General features: G+C 36.4%; 1 long non-coding RNA gene across 1 annotated transcript; it reads right to left on the bottom strand.

The window, feature by feature from the left end:
* Window positions 1–2890: 2890 nt before the first annotated feature.
* Window positions 2891–5526, bottom strand: LOC127074399 (uncharacterized). Its single transcript, XR_007785995.1, has 2 exons — window positions 4641–5526; window positions 2891–4280 (listed from the first exon to the last, which is right to left on the bottom strand). It is a non-coding gene; the product is annotated as an uncharacterized LOC127074399 (long non-coding RNA).
* Between the last annotated feature and the right edge of the window lie 14544 nt (window positions 5527–20070).

Genomic DNA, 20070 nt, shown 5'->3' with positions numbered 1-20070 from the left:
AGACTATGCTGATGATGTAAGACATTGTTCAATCCCTAAACACCGGGGATATAAGGAAGTTAATCCCTAGTAAACCCCTTTGGGCCTTGTAGTAGGAGTTTATTTCTTTAACACATAAAATCCTCATGCTTAACCAAGGGTAGGGTAGTCGTCAGTTAGTTTAGACTTTCATTTAAATTTCAGAAAGAGAGTATCTCATCAAGTGATCAATCAAATCATATCCCTCATAAGAGAACGAAATCACAAATCCAGAATGGTTATCCCTTACCACAAAAGGAGTGAGGTAGTCACGACACACGCAACGAATAAAGAAAGCAGTGCCACAAGATTTGCTCAAAAAAATGTAACAAATGAAAAATCAAAAGCAAATGAAAAGCCCGCTAAGTCAAGAACTTGAAAACAAGATTGACTTAGGCAAAAATTAGGGCATCCCGGTGGGCGGCCGACCCAAAGGATCAGCCCAGGCAAAATCAGGGTACACAAAACAAAAGAATCAGAGGGTCAACATCGAAGTCCTCAACAAGAGCAAATCCTTGCGACTGCAAACAAAATCAAAAGGCAAGTGACTATCGCTCCAAACTCTTGTAGGGTTCCTTAAACCATCATTGTCCTTTTCTGGAAGATGAATGCTTGTTCTAAGCTAACTAAACATAGGATTAGAGAACATTACGAAGAATGGGCGGGTTAGAATAGGTTTTGAGCCTCATATACTTCCTTTCTAAAACCGTGAACCAAACCACATTACAACCCTCAAAAGGCCTAATTGAAGCATGGTCTATCTCGAAAGCATACTATGGTAATATCGCGTTAAGCTGACTCTTATAGATTTGCTTGTCATCCGTATTGGTACTGATATGGCATTCTAAACAGTGATTCATTCACTATCTGTCATAATCTTAGTGGACACACTTGAGTTTTCAAAACTTGCATGAACATGACATTACAATTATCATTTTCAAAATGATTATTCTACATATGAATAATCATTTGACATCAATGAAGCTTACACATTGGGAAGATTGAACAATCTCCTGATATACCTTAGCTCAGATCTCTTCAAGAAGACATCCAATCTGAGGAAACCACGTCGAGATTCCACAAATCTCTCTGAATCAGCCATGCAGGGGAAAATATTACTCCAAGGCTCATATTGGGGCAAGCTACCCCAAGAGCTCGAGAAGTCAATCCTCCCCAAGATGGTTGATAGAGGGAATACGATTTCAAGACGCTGAGGTAAGCCAGTTTGAGATACTCAGATGATGAGACCACTTCATAACTTGTGTCAGAGGCAGTTGGTGGTACATTGGGGAAGCGGAAGGCTACGCAGGTGCAATCTCTCTCCATGTTTCAAATCAAATTCAGAGGTGTTACAACAGCTTTTGAGCTTGAAGTTGGTGTCGGAGAATCACGTCTAGACGATCATCATCATATCCCAAAATTCCCACCACCCTCTATATGAGCATCTAGCTTAACCATTTCATAAATAATTATCATGCATAAACCATGTCGCTTCACTCATGCTTATCATTCATAAAGCATAACATGAAACCGTGTAAACAAGAAAATCCAAAAATCCAATTTTTATTGACTAACCCATAGCTCAACCCTTGCTTGGAAAACCACAAAACTCTCATCATATTACGTGCACTCTTAATGGGCAAATTTTTGGATACATTAGTATTTAATCCTCTTCTACCTTGCAAACCTGAAAAACTTCCTCAATTCTTGTATTCAGGTTCAAGAAGATTAAATAGGGCCAGCTGTAGTACCCCAAAATTTGCCCTCATTTTTTGCTTTTCATCTAACCTATAACCTGAGACGCATCTAACCTCATTCATGTCTCACGCATATTCATCATCATTCATTCATGGTTAACATTGACTAACAAACATCATAGATTCAAGGTTTCTGGTTAACAAAGCAGGTTTGGATTGGAGATTTTGGCATTACGCATCGTGTGGGTTGCAACCCTAATTCTTGGTATGGAGGAATCATGTTGCTCGACCTCTGTGCATGAACCGGGTTTCTAAACCCTAGTTGTGGGCCCATGGTTTGAGATATTATTGTTGGAGCTTCATACTTGATCTGAAACTCTAATCAGGGATGGTTGTTGTTCAAAGGCTCTGTTTGATAGACTTCTGGATTGGTAATTAATCAAAGCCCTACTTGATGGATACTTGAGTCCTTGGCAATGGGATGTTGGAATCCTGTCCACCTAGAATCCTAGCTTGGAGATTCATAAGGGTTGTGAGCCTCATTGCTTGGTGCATGCTTAAGACTTCGATCATATAGTCCTGAAATTGTTGGTTTGGGTCGAGAGTTGTAAAATCCTAGCTCACGGGAGGGTTTATTTGGTCATTACGATTTGCGTCATGTCATTCATTAAGTTCACTAGAGGATTATGATTTCACATTACTAATCACTCAAATCATCCATTTGATTCTTGATTCCATTTGTCTTGTTGCATTGATTCATTAGTACATTCAGACTTCCATTTTCAGTCAAGGTCATTAATCCATCATGGTGCATATTATAATAGTCTCTGACTCTGGTTATGTCATCATGTGCTCGAATTTGGATTTGGCATTGATTGAAAGCGGAACCATACTTGATTTTTTCAATTGGCATAAGTGTCCATAATCACCTGGTTATTGTTTCAAATTAACCTGGATAATTCAATTTAATGAGGAAATTTAAGTTGATTTGGAAATTCAAGTTAACCTTCATAACTCAAGATTAATTTTGATAATTCGAGTTGATTGTTTGGAATCGTTTTTTTTTTGGGCCACGAAGGGCTATTCAAAAATTGGTCTATTTATCTATCACTTTTTGCTTCTTTGTTAAGCATTAACCATTTAAAACAATTTGATATCCAATTTTTCAAAATCAGTTATCCAAACCCAATTGGCTATACCACTATTAAAACAATTTCATGTCCATATTACATAATCCGCTTGCAGCATGTTTGAAACCACTGGCAAAATCCTACATACCTAGTCCAAAATACCATGCTCGTCCGTGCTAGTATTTGTTATAAACACCTTACCAAAATAATTACATCCTAATTTTCTATATAAATTATGTTACTACCATTCACCCAACCATCACATGAATGATACAAACAGTAAACTAGTAATGGATTACATAAGCCATGGAGTTACTACACATCCTGGTGAAGTAAAGTGAAAGCGGCATATCGTTGACTTACAACGCCAAGATCCTTCAGCAAAACCAACAGTAATCCGCCATTTGGATTGAATACCGGTATAGGACAGGTGATATTCTGCATCAAATCCATGAGGACACTTGCAATGTTGAAAGAAGAACAGGTCAGTATGACAATCGGTATCGCAGCTACACCGAATAATTGAAGCAACATTTGACAAAAAGAGAATCAACATCATTTCAAAATATACAATTGACTCCAAAATGATTTACAGTTTCACTAACTTCTCAAGTCGCCGTATCGAGAGATACTTATGCTCTGTTGACGTCGTTAATTTGGACTGTAATGCAGCCGTTGTTCCCCTAATAGGAAATATGCCTTCATAACTTCAAAAAGAAAGGAGAACAACCAATTCTTGATTGAGACACGTTCTGAATCACAATTCCAAACTGAACTAGAAGCTACGTGACCAGCCATTTTCCAACCGTGGACGAGTTTTGGCTCTAAGCACTACCTGACCAATGCTTCACCATTTAAGGCCTGCCAGAAAACCATATTAGATTTCAACTTAACAGCATAATAAATCCACGGCAATTTACGACACAATTCACCACGAACAATAAATTCGTATCACTTTCATTTGCCAATGGTGAGTTGGATGTTGTTGAAGCTATGGTTGATGTGAACTATTGGTTGAGCTAAGTTGTCTCCTCTTCATTTAGCCGTTGCCAATGGTCGGATCGAGGTGTTTTCCATGCTGTTGGAGCAGATAGTTAAAGTTGATGTCTTGAATCATCATAAACAGACGCCATTAATGCTGGCTGTGATGCATGGAAAGACCGGTCGCATGGAAAAGCTTATTCAAGATGGAGCTAATATATTGATGTTTGATTCTATTCGTCAAAGAACTTGCTTGCACTATGCTGCGTATTATGGCCATGTGGATTGCCTAAAGGCTATTCTTTCAGCTGCTCATTCCAGGCCTGTTGCAGATTCTTGGGGATTTACCAGATTTGTGAACATAAGAGATGGAAATGGTGCTACGCCACTGCATCTTGCTTCTCACCATAGACGGCTTGAATATCTTCATTCCCTTTTAAACTCGGGGCTGTTCCTGAAAATTCAAGCAAAACCGAGAGTTAACTTTAGAGAACTCTGCAGAATATCAGTTTACACTACCATGACCACAGTTACAAAACCCAACTGAATTGAAAAAATTGTGACAGAATGCAATAACAATCTGCCAACAAAAAACGCAACAAACCAATTCAAAACCTAACAGAACCATAACTCAGATCAACCTTCAAAAAGCCTCTAACAGAAAATAGCTTAAAACCATTACAACCAACTTAACAAACTGCTAACCGCTTTCCCAACCACCCTAACTGATTTCTAATAACCTCTAACAAACCAAATCACTTCCTAACAGAAAATTTTAAACCGTTTTCGAAGAGTGAAGGTTATAAAAGCTCACCTTCTGTTAGAAATTAAGGGGGATTCTTCAACCTTTATTTTCCAATCTCCTTCAACTTCACTTCACCATTCACCAATCTTCTTCTTCAACCTCTACACCCTTCACCAAATAAAAACTCATAATTCTTCACCGAATTCAGATTCATACATCAAGCTTCAAATGATGCAACTCGATCCTGCAACTGGACCTTACATCTCAATTCTGTAATTCGATCCTGCAAACGAATTCCACTGGATTCTGCAACAAGAACTGAACACTGCAATTGGTTTTTTCCATTTTGCAGCCAAAGCTCCTTCACGCAACGACCATACGCATATCAAATTGAAAACAGAAGGAAGTAAATCAAGAGTAAATCGAAGAAGGAGAAAGGAGATCGCAGCGTTCCTTATCTGAACCCCAACGTTACTTTGAGTTCATATGCAACTTCTGAGGAGAAACCGAAGATCGCCGGTATCGAATTCGTGTTGAGAAGAAGAACATCGACATAAACGCGAAGCAAGGAAGACAATTCATGCCCAACCGCCATCGGAAACTCGACCTGGTAAGTCTTCCGATCTATCTTCAACATCATTTCCTCATGTTTATATGTGGGCGATACGAGCCATTCCATGGGAACTTTGAAGCTAGGAGCCTACAAATCGCTACACGTCCAAACGCAAACAAGAGTACACGAACGAAGCTAATACGGCGATCATGGTGACAGCGTAACGGTGTAAAGAACAGAGCGGAGCGTTGTAGGCTTTTCTTCTTTTCCTATGTTGCAGCTCAACGTGAAGAGGAAAGAATCGTATGCGTGGGATCATGTTTGGACCGCGTTTGGGCCGCCATCAGTATGGACCCATTCTCCCAACCGGGAATTTTAACTTATGCCCCTACATTTATCCTTATACCCATAGATTTTATAAAAAATATCAATTTTATCGTTATATATTTTTAATTAATTTATTATTTTATTTTAAATATTTTTTAAATTTTATTTTGCATACCGGCCGACTTTGTAAAAGAATTCTGATAGTCATTTTTTAAGTATTTTTTAAACTTTTTTTTATGTATCAGAACACTTTACAAAAGAGTTCCGGTACACAAAAATTGACTACCGGAACTCTTTTACAAAGTCTTCCGGTATAAAAAAAAAAATTCAAAAAATATTTAAAAAATGAATACCGAAACTCTTTTGCAAAGTCTTCCGGTTCACAAAAATTGACTATCTGAACTCTTTTGCAAAGTCTTCCAGTACACAAGTACACAAATAAATGTTAAAAAAATATTTGAAAATGACTATCGGAACTCTTTTGTAAAGTCTTACGGTACATAAAATTTGACTACCGGAACTATTTTGCAAAGTCTTCCGGTACACAAAAAAAATGTTAAAAAAATATTTGAAAAATGACTATCGAAACTCTTTTGCAAAGTCTTCCGATAGACAAAAATTGACTACCGGAACTCTTTTGCAAAGTCTTCCGGTACATAAAAAATATTAAAAAAATATTTGAAAAATGACTACTGGAACTCTTTTGCAAAGTCTTCTGGTACACAAAAATAAAATTTTAATTTTTTTTAAAAAACAAAATAATAAATTAATTAAAAATATATAAGGATAAAGTTGGTATTTTTTATAAAATGTAGGGATGGAAGGATAAATGTAGGGGTATGAGGTAAAACTTTCCTCCCCACTCCCGTTCTTACCCCGGGGCCCGTTCTTTTGGGCCTGGGTTTCTGTCTGGTTTTTGTTTGTTTAGAAATAGGTCCATTTCTTAGTTAAGATTTGAATGAGGATTAATTAGGGTAACTAGATTAAGTTTTAGAACTTAATTAGAAATTTAGATTTGATTAATAATATTAGTGATCAATTAGATTTAGATTAAGATTTCAGAATTGATTAGATATATTAGAGATTAATTAGGACGTTGAGATTCTTTTAGAAATCTAGTTAGATGGAATTAGAGTTTATTAGGTTTAATTAGGAATAATTCCCTTTTTTGGAATTTTAGGATTACTCTAAATTTTAGGATTTTAATTAGAGTTTAGATAGGATTAATTCGATAAGTTTATGATTTTAATTAGATGAGTTTTTTTTTTACTAATTAAGGCTTTAGTAGTATTAAATCTTGTTTGGATTAATAGAGATAATTAGAATTAGAAATATTAACCACTAGTTTTAATCAGGTTTGGTTCTTTTGGAGTAGATTTAATGGATTTGGTCTATGGATTTAGATTTACTTTGTAATTGATTTTTGCTTGAATAGAAGTTTAGTCAAATAACAATATTTTGTGAATGACCATTTTACCCTTTAGGGGTTTATCTTACCATTTTTTGACCATATAATTACATGCTCCCTTAGGAATTGATGCTTATAATTAATTTTTGATTAACCAATGTATGCTCCCTTATGAATAGAATTTGACATTAGAAGTTTGATCAATTCTTAACAATGGCATATCCCCTTAAGATTGGTACATAGAATTTTAATCAAGATTTTGACAAACCAATGCATGATCCCTTAGGATAGTTTCTAACAATTACTAATTTCTAGATTATGATTAACCTAATTCCCTAAACCAAAATAAACCCATGATTAAATTGATCAAAAGCAATTTTGATCAATTAAATCCTTTGAACTTGTATAATCCCACAGTCTAATTTGAGTGACCAAAAGACCCTTGGTCACTTAATAAGAGTTTCCTTCTAAGTTGTGGAGCTCAAGACCTCAAGTCAAGATCTTCAATCAAGGCATCCTCAGTCATACCAAGCAGTGGATTATACAAGCAATCAAAGGTGGAAAATACAAAAGTTTGTTAAATCAAAGTTGGAATTGTGTGGCATGAGCCTTAAGTAATGGAGAAGGAGTGAGACTGGAGTCACTACGCCAAAAACTGGAATAGACAGCGCACCTTAGAGGGCGCTTTATTACAAAAGCGCACTCTAAAGTGAAGCGAAAAAATAAGGAGCGAACAACTGGAATAGACAGCACACTTTAGAGGGCGCTTTTGTAATAAAGCGCCCTCTAAGGTGAAGCGAAAAAATAAGGAGGAGATAGAGGGACAACAATACAGGACGCTTTTTAGAAAGCGCCCTCTAAGGTTACCCTTAGAGGGCGCTTTTAAAAAGCGCTCTATAAGTCCATGTGCATTTCCAGTTTATAAAGCGCTTTTGGAAAGCCTTAGAGAGCGCTTTCATAAGCGCCCTCTTAGGCCCCCTTTAGAGGGTGTTTTTTTTCCACAAGCGCCCTCTAAGGCCCCCTTTAGTAAACATTAAAATTATAACATACTGCACGTTTTGTTATTTCACTCTCTGTTATTTTCGTTCTTTTTCACGTTAGGGTTCTCACTGCTACGATTTTCGCTACTTCTAAGGCGTTCTCCTTCCACCTCTGTTAGATCTACGACGTTTCCTCCTTCTATTAATTCGTTGTTAGCTGTTCGATTTTGACACCATAGGCATTTTTCTAATCTTCATATTACTTGGTTTCTCTTCTGACGTTCGCTATTGTTCATTTTTGGTTTCATTTTTCTTGGTTCATACATTTATTGAGTATTCTCAACAATAATTATTGTGTTGCAATGCTAGCAATGGAGACTAGGCATTATGGGTTAAATTTCACCAACTGTTCCATTTCTTTCTCGATGTAGAAAAAGGAGGCAGCAATATCTAAAACACCTTCTACCAATCAAAGGTACACTATGCAGCTTATGAGTGTATTTATTCTAGCATACATAGCGTAGCTAGTAATTTAAGAAGTTTAGGTATGGATGTTATTTGATAGAGTAAATTAGAGTCGACTATTCTTCTGTTAGCTTTCAGTTAGACCATTATACAATTCTACATATATATTTTCTAGTCAATGTTTATCTTTTGTAAAAACTATATGATGATATATAACTATGCTACAAATTAGTGCATACCACTAATGCTTAATGCATGGTTCATACATTCTCATGCTATTGAAGTCAGAGATATCTGAAAATGTTGAGAAACTAACTCAATAAACCAAAATTGTTTTGGTTTTGGGTTGTTGTTGGAGACATGAATGCCCTGCACAAAGACTAACTCAATAAAGCGAAATTGTTTTGTCTCATCCCATTTTTGGTTTCTCTTCTGAAATTGTTTTTTGTTTATTCTAATTAGTAATGGATAATACATGGATGTCTTCCAATCGATTGTCGAGAGAGTACGAGAATGGGGTATCAGAATTCGTTAAGTTTGCCGTTGCGCACGCCGAAGACCCCAGTAGAATGATATGTCCTTGCTTGGGTTGTTGTTATAGGAAACGGGTTGACGCAGTTCAGTTGACATCGCATCTAATGAGGCATGGAATTGATCGAAGTTATACATGTTGGAATTTGCATGGTGAGAAAAGTAACGAGAATGTTGAACCAGGGGATAGTACGACCTATGCCTCAAACTATAGTGGCGCAGATACATACGATTGTGATCGAGTTGAAGAGATTGCAGAAGCACTTGAAGGAGATCTTAAGGATTGTCCCGAAATGTTTGAGAGGTTGGTAAGTGATGCAGAGAAACCTTTGTATGATGGTTGCGCTAAATTCACAAGATTGTCTGCGGTATTAAAGTTGTACAACTTAAAGGCGGGCAATGGATGGTCGGATAAAAGGCGAGTCAGTTGCATAAAAAAAAAAGGTATAAACACAATTATATGATATTTATGCATAGAAAATGTTAATTCTTGATCTTATACTTCACCTAACTAATTTTATGATATTTTAGGTTCATGCTATTGATATTGAACAAAAAAAGGTTGTTGCTAAGAAGACTGCGGCTAGCAAAAAAAACATACATCTCAGAGATTTTTTTGCTACTTAGTTTTATTTCTTTTTAAGTTATGAATTGGTTGTATATTTAGAGTCTTTAGAAGTTAAACGATTATATATCAGTGGATTGTTGTATATGTATGGATTGTTGTATATAAGGCTTGTTGAATGCAATGTGTGAAAAAGGGCTTCAAATTATACAGTTTTAGGTGTACTGCTTCAATATATAGGTTGTCTAAAATAAATAAATAAATATAGCGCTTTTTAAAAAAAATAAATTAAATAACCACCCACTTTAGAGGGCGCTTTCCAAAATAAGCGCCCTCTAAACCCTTTAAATTTCCACTTTAGAGGGCGCTTTCCAGTAAAAGCGCCCTCTAAACCCTTAAAAGTTTCCACTTTAGAGGGCGCTTTCCAGTAAAAACGCCCTCTAAACCCTTAAAAGTTTCCACTTTAGAGGGCGCTTTCTTTAAAAAGCGCCCTCTAAAGTGGCCCTTAAAGGGCTTAAAGAGCCACTTTAGAGAGCGCTTTCACCAGGAAAAAAAGTGCTGTCTTTACCTATGCCAGCGCCAGATTAGAGGGCGCTTTAAAGCGTTGTTATAGGCCAAAAAAAGCGCCCTCTTTTCCCTTATTTGGCGTAGTGAGTATTCCTACCCCCATTCTAAATATATTTGGGTATGGGACGTATGACCCAACGCTCATCGTATTTACCTCTATTCATAGACTTAAATGCAATTCGAATCGAACGATTGATAAGGTCTTCATCATCAAAACAAGAAACAACTACAAAGATTCTTCTCCCTCCACTTGAAAGTTAAGACGAGAGTTACATGCCACGAGCCTTAAGTGGTAAAGAAGGAATGATACTGGAGTTTTCCTACACTCATTCTGGATATCTTTGGGTGCAAGACGTTTTGCTCGTTGCTTATCGTATCCATCTTTACTCATAGACTTTAGTGTGATTCTTATCAAGTAACTATCAAGTCTATCCACTCTCCATTTCTATTCATATCACTTCAATTTCAATCATTCAACACATTTTTCTTGCCTCCTTAATCACCCTGCTTTCAGCCCTAGTAGGCTGAACTACGAAATCTATGATTTCCTTATTGCATTATAAAGATACGTAGGCAGCAGAATTCAGATTCTTCGCGAGCTACCTTACTTATCATTCTACCCTATTTATCAATCAATCATTTCTTCATTCATCGATCAATATCATCTTTTGAGATCAATCATACTTCTCCTAGGACTCATTGTCTATCCTTTTGGGACGTCCTAATGACAGTCCATCTCATCAATCGAGAGTTATTTGGCCCGTCACATAAACATTTAATTCATTCTTTTTCGGCTACGACGCCAATTTTCTCTTCGATTAAGAGTCTACCCCTTTCTTGGGTCTAAGATACTATTCTTATTTGATCTCGAACGATTTGTTCCCCATCCATTTATATAATGTTCCTTGCACACAATAATACTTTCTCTTGTGAGACGTTATAACACCAATTCATCTTGTGAATCGAGAGTTGTTTGGCTCGTATCCCGACATTCAATTTATTCCTTTGGTTGAGAGGCTTGTTTACTCTTTGATTCCAAGTGTTGGTGTAAGCCCTAGAGGCCAATACTTTTGGTACTTGTATCGAATAATAAAAGGATTTTCTTTATTACATTTGTTTAATAAAGTCCCTAGAATAGCTAGTCCGTTTAATGTATTAAGTGTGACTTAATCATGAGAACACATTAAACATAAGGACACTATTCTTAAAGTATCCGTAGTCGAGCTTTAGTGTGAAGTGGGATAACATTAAAGCATTAAGACTATTATGTTTGTAGACTGATGATCACATCTCATGGATCATGGATAAAGAGTTATCAAGACTTAAACATAGGTATGAATATTATGAGTAATATTTATACCGGATTGACCCGCTATGAGAATACTATATAGAAAGTTATGCAAAGTGTCATAAGTTATTCTCATGGTGATAATAGTGTATTCCACTCTTCGACCTGAAACCACTATGGACCCTAGATGTAGAGTCGAGTGCGTTATTGCTGATCCAACGTTGTCCGTAACTGGATAACCATAAAGACAGTTGATGGGTACTCCACGAAGCATGCTGAGGGACATGAGTGACCTCGATGGAATTTGCCCATCCTGCATAACAGGATAAATGTCTATGGGCCCAATATTGAACTGGACAAGGATGACACGGTCTATGCCTTGTGTTCAATATAGACATAAGGGAAAAAGGGTAATTATACACATAATTATTATCGCAGATGGTTTTGTCAAATCACATGACATTTTCGTGTCTTGGGTAGCAGTGATGTGTTGCTAGATACCGCTCACTGTTTATTATATTAAATGCGTGATTTAATATAATTACCAACGTCACGAAAACCTACAGGGTCACACACAAAGGACGGATTGCTGAGAGATAGAGTAACTAAGGAACATCGTAAAGTACGGTGCCCTTAAGTGAATTGTAGAACATCGTAAAGGTACGGTGTACTTGAGTAGAATACGAAATATGGTAAGGTACCATGGGCTTAAGTGATTTTGGGCATATTATAAGATATGGGCCAAAATACACTTAAGTGGGCTTTTTAGCTTGAAGCCCACACAAGTGGTTCTATAAATAGAACCCTTGTGCAGAAGCATTCTTTGCGGTTGCATTATTTTCGTTTTCTCTCTCTCTCTCTCTCTCACTCACTCAAAGCCTTCATTAGTACCAGCTAACACTGAGATTGAAGGAATCCGTTCGTGTGGACTGAGTAGAGACGTTGTCATCGTTCAACGTTCGTGATCGCTCCATGGATCTGCATCAAAGGTTTTGATCGTCACAAGAGATCTGCACCAAAGGTTTCAATCGTCACAAGAGGTAAATATTCTATCACTGATCATGACCATTCGTAAGGATCTCTAAAGGAGAAAATTTTAATTTCCGCTGCGTTTTGGACCGCAATTCTCCTTCACCAAGTTCCCTCCAGTTATGGGTTCCCTTGATACCACTCTGTTGGTATAAGTTATACTTTTCATCATTGTATGTCCCTCTCTCTATTCTCGTAGTTCCGAACTACGATTGCTTTGACTTTCTCATTGTATGATGAGAATACGTAGGCACGAGGATGCGAATCCTTGGCGAGCATACTCTTAATTATTCCTTCTTCCGTCTTAGGGAATCATCCATATCTTTCACTATTCATTATCTGCCTTCGATCATAAATCGTTCACCCAGTGACATATTATTCCTTTGATATCGAAACACACTTTCTTTAGAATTCCATATACACCATTTTAGGACGCCTCACGAAAAGTCCGCATTTCTATCTAGAGTTTCTTGGCCTGTCACCCAAATATCCCTATGGTATAAATCTCATTTCTCTTATGGATTCCAATACACTTTCACCTTTCGGTTTTAAACAATACTTCTTCAGTCACTTCTCACAAAGTATTAATTTATGTGACTTCGGTCACTTCCTTCCGTTCATCTCCATGATGCATTCATACTTTATCTTCATTCACTTCATGTGATATACCTATTCTTTGAGCCAAATACACTATACCTCTGTGCTCCATCTTGTACCTCCTTGTGAATCAAGAGTTGTTTGCCCCGTAACCCAAACACCTAATTCCTCTCCTTTTTCGGTTGTTCCAATATAGTGATATTATGGTGTAGGCCCTCAGTTGTTGGTTCATACCATATTACTCTTGGGTTCATCTTTTCACCCTTGTTGGAGTTTAAAACACTATTCTTTTATTCAGACCATACTGTTATCACAATTCTTTTCATCTCCTACCATTAGTTCTTTGAACTACGGAGTTCTGAATTTCTCACTGCACTATGAGGATACGTAGGCATGAGGGCCCCAATCCTCACCGAGCACTTTATCTATTCCTTTCCTTTCCCATTCTTTAGCGAGTAATATTTATATATCACCTATTCAAGCGAGAACAATAAAAAAGGTTTCCATGGAGTACCATGGATGTTTGAGGTGCTAATACCTTCCCCTTGCATAACCGACTTCCTTACCCATCATATCTCTTTCCCCCGGGTTTTATCTATGTTTTCCCTTCCCTTTAGGGATGAATAAAGTTCGATGGTGACTCTGTTGTATGTTCGAGCATGCGATACGTTCGGGTATATTTCCGTTAGCTTCAGGGAGAAGTGAACATTGTTGGGCATTTTACTATTATCATCAATAAAATACAATTTTATTCATCCATATATATGATTTTTTATTTTTACTTTTTGCTTTTTTCTAAAATTGCTAATCACAAAAAACACAAATAAACAATAATCTTCCATCTGCATAATATTTGTTTGCACTCTACTTCTCTAAAATCAAAATATCAAATCATTATGCAGGTTGGTTCTCACACCCATTGAATACAATGGTCCTACTCCCTCTCCAAACTTTGATTTCCCTATGTTTGAAGCTGAGGAAGAGATTGATAATGAAGAAGTATCTGATAAGTTATCCTGTTTACCTAAGCACGAGGAAAAAGCCATTCAGCCGTTCGAAGAGCAGATTGAACTGGTCAACTTAGGTTCTGAGGATGATGTGAAGGAAGTCAAGATTGGGTCTCAACTGTGTCCAAAAGCTAAGAAGGGGTTGATTGATCTTCTTCGAGAGTATTTTGATGTGTTTGCTTGGTCCTATCAAGACATTCCTGGGTTGGATTATGAGATTGTGGAGCATAGATTGCCGTTGAAGCCAGAATGCTCGCCGGTCAAACAGAAGTTGAGAAGAACTCATCCTGATATGGCAGTAAAGATCAAGGAGGAAATGCAAAAGCAAATTGATGTTGGTTTCCTTGTAACCTCCGAGTATCATCAATGGGTGGCCAATCTTGTGCTTGTTCCTAAGAAAGATGGAAAAGTCCGCATATGGGTTGATTATAGAGATTTGAACAAACCTAGTCCGAAAGATGATTTTCCTCTGCCACACTGTAAGACCCCAATTTTGGCCCTAAAATCCCTCATACTATTTTCATCATATGCATTAGCATTGGGATCACACCTTGGCATCCTCCTTACCCCTCATTCATTAGGTTTGCATTAGGAGAGATTACCAAGCACCATTTGATTGTATCATACTTTGTGTTTTATCTTCTTACTAACAAAAATACCAAAAATATGTCCCATGTATAATCTGACTCTTTTGTAGGTAGTGTACATGCTCACCTCTGAGCCATCAAGCTCGTATGTAGGGTTTAAGACCCTCATTACAAGGAGATCAATCAAGATTTGGTCTATATTGGTTCTAAGTATCATATATGAATACCCATGATCTTCACATGTTATTTTGATCAAGAAATCATCAAGAGTTTGGAGTTGGTTTTCCTTCAAAACCCTAATTCATATGGGTATCTTGTGTGGCTTCTTCAATAAGTATCTTCATTAATTGATCAAATATTTCAAGGGATACTTCACATTTCATCATCTTATGCATATATGATCCTCCATGAGTCCCAATAGTCAATATATTGTCAAGCTAGCAAGTTGGTTCATGGTGGTTGACCAAAGGAAGTCAACTGATCAAAACTGGGGATACCTAGACCCTATCTCATACAATTTTTGTCATATGAAAATGATTCCAAGAGCAACGTTATTCTAAGTGACATTCCAAACAACTTTCATGTTGAGGTCTAGATTTATTTTTTCTTGGAAAGTCATTTTTTTATGGTGAAAGATTATAGGTCATTTTGTCTAAACCCTAATTTGGAGGTCAACTTCCCAAGACCATAACTTGCTCATTTTTTATGAGATGAAAGCCATTCAAGTTGCATGATCAAATTCAAGATGTCTAATTCAAATTTTAGGTTTGGAGTAAAAGCAAATTAAACATTTAAATGCATGTGATATGAGGAGACATTTTAGGTCATTTTGGACCAATGCCATTAAACAAGTGATTTTCCTCAACTTCTAAAATGCATAACCCCTTAATGCTAAATCCAAATAAGGTCAAATTTGTGACCAATATTAAGGATTTGTAGAGAGCTACAACTTTGATGAAGGAACGTTTCTCATATGAAGCTCATAAAAAAAGTTACTCAAGGTGGAAGAAGTGAACATATGGCTTGGTACTTAGAATTTTTTTTATATGTTTGATTTTCCAAACTTCCACCTCAAAATTCATCATGATCCAAGATTCAAATGAAAAAGTGTTCAACATGAAAGTTGTTCCTCTTGATCTAACATTTCCAAAAAGTCCAAATTCATCCCATTTGTACAAAGTATAAGTGACTTGCGCATGACTTAAAGTTGGATCACCATTTGGCATAATTGAACCTCCATTTTCCATACACGAATGCATGGCTTGTGAACATGACTTCAACAATGCTTACACATGATTTTGGACCTGATTGAATCATTACATGGGCCTATCACATGCCCATGCATCCATGTAAAGTGAAATTGTTATTTTTGAAAGTTTGAAACAAGTGTGCAAATGACAATGACTTGGCTATAAATAGAAGCTCATTCACTCAGAATTGAGGACCCCTGCGTGCCAACTTTGAATCCTCAGACCTAAACACCTTCATTCAGAGGATAACCTTGAGGATTTCCATTGGAAATCGAGTTTGAATCTCCACTGTTTTGAGATTCAAATCTCCAAGAGTCCTGCTTATTTCTTGATCATTTCCACTTCATCAAGCATCTAGATCAAGGCTAAGTACAATTGAGAGCAAGATCATGGCCATCTGAACCTGTAGTGAAGGTGATTTTCTCAATTTTTCATCTCTTCGATTCTTACTCAATTCTCCATAATTCTTCTTGATTTTTGGTTGTCTGAAGTCCTACCAATATAGGCAACAAGATTGAGTTGCTTTGAGGTCAAATCGAAGCAACTCAGATCATGATCCTCAAAATTCAACTCCCTGTATCTTTCTATATACTTGGAATTAGACAAAATTGAGGCTAGATTCGAGCTCCTGAGCATTTTTAATTTAAATTCATGTCCTCCTTTTTCATTTTGGTGATGGTTGAGGGTGGACCAGTCCAGTGAGGTCCACCAGAAAAGAAGACCGGAGTTGTAGCTCCGGCGGTGTATTGACACGCTTCTGAACCATAAGATCCTTTCAAATTGTTTTAATCTCATGCATTGGTTTTGATTACCATCCCTGCAGCACATTGACTTGGGTCCATCATGGAAGGCGCGCTGAAATCCACTTGATCTGTCACCTCAATTAATGAGGGAGATCAAGTAGTCCACATATTTTAGCATTTTCTAATTTTTAGTTTAATTGCTTTATTTTCATTAATTCATATTAATTTTACTATTGATCCAAAAAATATGGGACTTTCACCAAAAAAATTCAAATAATTTTCTCTTTCACTTTCTGAATTAAAATTATTTTTTGGATGATTATTAATATTTTTCATGATTTAATTATTTTTGTGCATATTTTTAATTGTTTAAAAATACTTTTAAATCTCAAAAAATAATGAATTTTTTTCTCCAAGGTCCTTTGACCTTGATTTGACTTCGTTGAGTTAAAATAATTGGATTTAAGGGATTGATGAAATGTACATTTCATCTCCAAAAACGAATGAATGATTTTAATTTGATAAAAGTCCTCCTTTGACCAATTTGTGTTGATTCCATTTCCCCTCCCTCTTCATCTCAATCCCACTCTATTCTCATTCATTTCATGGACCTATGATATCTCTATATCCTGAGACTAGTTGATTGCAAAATCAACATAAGTATAGATGAGATTAGGTCCACTCCTTTGCCATTTTCTTTTTAGTGTGGTATGTTTTAGGAGTATGGTTCATAATATCATATCTATAACATGTATTAACACTAAAACTTCTATTGTCCGACCTCAAATAGTTGCGATTTCTACATAAGTCCAATTACGATTGCTTAACATAACACTAAATTTTGACACAAAAGGCATAACATTATAGTAAGTGAGATTGTAAGTCTCCCCCCTTTCATGGTATTATGTGGAAACTTGGCCTTTTTTTCCTTCCTTTGGAAGATGTCTTGGTTCAATGATCCATACTTGTGAATAGTGGGTTGAGTGTTCTCCAAAGAATGACTTAAACAATTTAAAATCAAAAGCAATACTAACTTCTAATCAACTAATAACTAACATTTAATTTCAAGCCATTTACTTTTATACACTTTAAATTCAAGTCTTTATTCATTTGCCATTATTCATACCATTTAACTTGTTTACTTTAAGGCTATTTTCACTTTTCTCACTTGAGCCATATTTTGTGATTATGTTGATTGTATATACTTGTTTGTGTATTTTGTTTGTGGTCTTTTGACCTTAATGTACATAATAACAACAAAAAACCTCAAAAGACATTTGTGTGGACTGTTGGTTTTGATCTGAGACATTGGACTTAGAATTAGGCAACATTTCCTATGCAAAAGGACTTGGCCAATGCCAACTTTTCTGAAACCAAGTGCTTGTGAAGTGAACTTTCATCTGATGCAAGTATTGAGTACCCATTTGAGTTCATCTGCTACATGGTCTTATTGGAGCTGTTACTTTGAACTTGTGTCTAATGCCTATCTCTGAGTCATCTAATGCATAGAAGATTATGGAGAAGATCACGAAGTTGTTAAGCTTGGATGAGACTATCTTTATTTAATGCCTTGCTCTTCATCTTGCTATATGTGTCTTAATATTGCTTGATTCTAAAGTCCAAGGGAAAATTGGGTTTCTATATGACATTCTTGTCTATTGGATTTCAACCCATTGGTCAGATCTTTTCAAATCTTAACTTTTAAATTTTTGCTTAGGATTAGTCTCTTAATCTCCTTCCACTTTTTTAATTTCAAATCTTTCCCTCCTTTTAAAATCTTCTTTGCTTGTGATTTCTAAACATAAACTTTATTGCAAATTAGAAACTTTTGCCTTATGCCATTTCATTTTCAAAGTTCCTTTTCTTAATCAAACTTATAAATGAATCTAATCATATTGACTTAAAATTTCAAAAGACAAAAAGAACTAACACCCATTCAAACCTTTTTAGGCCTTTTGTGCCTCTTTCAAACTTAAATTTTTGTTAAAAGCAACTAATTCACTTTGAAATTGATACCACGAACTACGAGGTTTTGATCCCTTATTCTTATGTTTGTACGTAGGCACAAGTTCGAAGGTCTTGTCAAACACAAAAATATAATTAATGAATTCTTTTCTCATCCCCACATTCTATTTAATGCAAACATCATTTTGTACAAAAACACATATGCACACAAAAAACGGCTCCCTAGGAATACCTAGGACACTTTGGGTGCTAACACCTTCCCTCTGTGTAACCAACCCCCTTACCTGTAATCTCTGACATTTTATTAGTTTTGATTTGAAAACTTCTTATCTTTGGGTTTTGTTCGTACTTTTCCCTTTTCCCTCAGAAACAATAAAAGCTCGGTGGCGATTTTGGTTTTATTGACATTAAGTTTATCCATAGCTTAATGGTCATGAATTTACCGCTACAGAAATTAAGTGGCGACTCTGCTGGGGATTAGTCTCCAGTGGGTTTAGCCTACTTTTTTGTGTATATATAATTGTGTATTTGATGTATGTATATTTGTTTATTGTAATACCTCAAAATTTGCCCCCCTCATTCATGCATTCATTTTTAGGTCATTTAACATTTCATATTGCATTTCATCATGTCAATCGGAATTAGATCCAAGAAGCTTGAATATCATCCAAGACACTTTGTGGGTCCTATCTGGGTGATCAGTCAACACAAGGGAATGGCTTAAGATACTTCCAACATGTTCAAATGGGGTATATTCATCAGTCAAAACGTTAATCTTGAAGGAGAAAAAGTTTGTTCATGAGCTGTCATGCTCGCTAGGCGAGCAGAATGGGTCGCCTAGCGAGTCCTAAGAAAAGCCACCAGAATCACCTACGCTCAGAGGAATTTCTTGAATTGTCATGCTCGTTAGGCGAAGCCCACGCGTTTTGAAAAAAAAAACGAAAAAAAAAAACGAAAAACGAAAATAAATAAATAAATAAATAAATAAATAAAATATAACAGAAAAATCTTGGACTTGGACCTCTCTCATTTGAGCCCACAAAGCCACGAAAATCAGGTTATAAATTCTAAAAAAATTCAGTGGAAAAACCTAGAGAGATTCTAACTAATTCAGAGCAACCTCCAGAGACTGAAGGGAACTCATCTGCAAAGAACCAATTCCCTCTCATATAAACCCTAAGATTGTTCTGCAAAGCCAACGGTGCAATTCAATTTCAATCGATCCTCCCCAACCAGGTATGCCCTATTTCCACTACTTTATACTTTCAACCTGAAATTTCTGAATGTATGAGGTATTATGGGTGAATTTGGAAGAGTGGGTATCGTTAGGTTTTGCATGTGGGCACATGTTTTAGTATGTATGTCATGTCTTGATGTGTGGATGCTTTCCCCCTGACTTTGAATTTTGATACCCTTTTGATGCATGTGTTTGACAAGAGGTTTAGACCTCCTACACTTGGTTGCTTTTTGTGAGCTCTTTTTGTGAATTTTAATGGCATGATTCATGTTGTTACATTTTGATTTGGGGAAACTCTGGATTGCACCCCATCTTGTCACTCTAACCTGTTTGTTGAGTTTTTTGTGAGGGCTCACATGACTCCTGAAAGGATAGCTTGCTTGGCATTCCACTTTATTTG

The sequence above is a fragment of the Lathyrus oleraceus genome, chromosome 4 (genome assembly GCF_024323335.1).
Source record: "Lathyrus oleraceus cultivar Zhongwan6 chromosome 4, CAAS_Psat_ZW6_1.0, whole genome shotgun sequence".
NCBI classification, from domain to species: Eukaryota; Viridiplantae; Streptophyta; class Magnoliopsida; order Fabales; family Fabaceae; genus Lathyrus; species Lathyrus oleraceus.
The sequence above is the reverse complement of the archived record's forward strand: the minus strand, read 5'-3'. Positions and strand labels throughout refer to the sequence as shown.